Here is a 2,141-nt window from a genome sequence, read left to right on the forward strand (position 1 = left end):
TTTTTTTTGATTGTTTTATTCCTCCCACGTTTCTGTGAAAATACTACTGGCTCTGTTTGCACTTACTGGGCCCCAAAGACTTTAGAGCCACAAACCCACCAGCCTTCGGGGAACGTGACCTGGTCCCCAGAGATCCATCTTGATCCCCATTGGGCCCTATGTATTGCTAAGTCTGCTCTCTGTATGGGCTTCACCCATAAATGGATGGCAAAAGTCGGGCCCTCAGGGGTTGACTGAGCTCTTATTTGGGTTTAAGGGGGTGACCTGTATAGATATGGGTGCGACCATGGGCTCAGGTGCATTTGGGATCCATTCTACTTGTTGGCATTCTGGAGGCCCGGATGACTGGTGGACTAATGATTAGGACCCCCTTGAGGGATAGGCCTTAGTAGTATGAGACCCCCATTATTACTGATGGTGGCCTTGATTCTAATTTATATACAGACAGACTATAACAGTAGTAATAACAAAATATGGCTTTGCAGTTTCCCCCTGGGCAGTTCCTATTCATAGTACTCAAGAGGAGAGGATTTTGATGAATTAACCAATATTCTTAAGGAAGAGGGTGATCAGTTGTCATTAATTAGATAAAGGTTTTAATAAGAATAGGATTTCATTGCTGCTTCTCAGAGAACTGCATGCTCCATTGAAACAACTTTTGCACGGGTCTGTTACCCGAAAAAATACGTGAGAACTGGAGTCTTGAAGTCACAGCACCATCTGCGTTTACAATATAAAAAGCCTTTATTGGAATCCTGCCTCAGATCTCAGACAAAACAACGTTTCAGGCCTACATGGCCTTTTTTACTCGTGGTCACACAAATTTATACTCCCATATACAGCGCCATCTATGGGCAGATAGCGGAAATAAATTGAAGCAAAAATGGAAACATAAAGATGACATATACAGATACAATGTTAAATCAATAAAATATCCACTTAGTTCCTGCTGGTATCATTCATCCAGACTTAATCTCAAATTTCATGACACAGTATCTGCAAAATAGTGAAATTGATCACATTTTAGAAAAACACTGATCACAATTAAGGTAAAAAACGAACCATGAGAGAAAAGACTTTGTCGGAATATGGGGTGCAAGTCATATTCTCAATTGAGGCCATGGGGCTCCAAGGTCTCAAGGCGGCGTATCCTCATAGCTTCCTTTTTAAGTAACATTTTTACACGGTCACCACTGCAAAGAAGTTTTGGAAGGCTATGCACCACCTGGAACTTTAGTTGGTGAACCTCATGGCCCTTCTCAGCAAAATAACATGACGCAGTTTTTTCAACATTACGGTGGATTTTTGTTCACGTATTCTATTACATGTGTGAAAGCTATTTATTTTAATAGGGATGACCTTATGTGGATGGTGAACTATATCTCCCCTAAGAACGTTAGAGCAACAGTTACAGGACAAACAAGGGAAGGTCCCATTATTTCTTGGACAAAGCACACGCTCCTCCCATGGGGCTCCCCATAAGTCAGATTTGACCAGTGTTGATCCAGTCGTATTATTTCTTTTATACGACATAAGGGGCATATTTTGAAAATACTCCACTTCAGGAACCCCATCTCTCCGTAAACTCCAATGCTTACGTATAATTTTGGCCACCTCTTGACTCACTGTACTAAATCTGATCCGTTTTAAATTACTCTTGGGGGCAGATTTACTAAGCCTCAGGTGAATATTCGAATTTCAAAATATTCAAATTTCGAAGAAAATTTTTGGATACTTTGACCATCGAATAGGCTACTTCGACCATCGAATTGGACTTCGATTCGAACGATTCCAATAAAAAATAGTTTGACTATTCGACCATTCAATAGTCGAAGTACTGTCTCTTTAAAAATCCTTCGAATTCAATACTTCGCCAAGTTAAACCTACCGAATTGCATTGTAAGCCTATGGGGGCCTTCTACAAGCATTTTCTAAGTTTTTGGCATTAAATAAAAATCCTTCGATCGATCGATTCGAACAATTTAATCGTTCGATCCAACAGTTTCTGTTCAATCGATCGAATGCTTATTATAGCGCTAAATCCTTCGAATTCGATATTCGAATTCGAAGGATTTCAATTCGATGGTCGAGTTCGAGGGTTTTAACCCCTCGATATTCGGCCCTTGATAAATACCCCCCTT

Source organism: Xenopus laevis, chromosome 3L (assembly GCF_017654675.1).
Source record: "Xenopus laevis strain J_2021 chromosome 3L, Xenopus_laevis_v10.1, whole genome shotgun sequence".
Lineage (NCBI taxonomy): Eukaryota > Metazoa > Chordata > Amphibia > Anura > Pipidae > Xenopus > Xenopus laevis.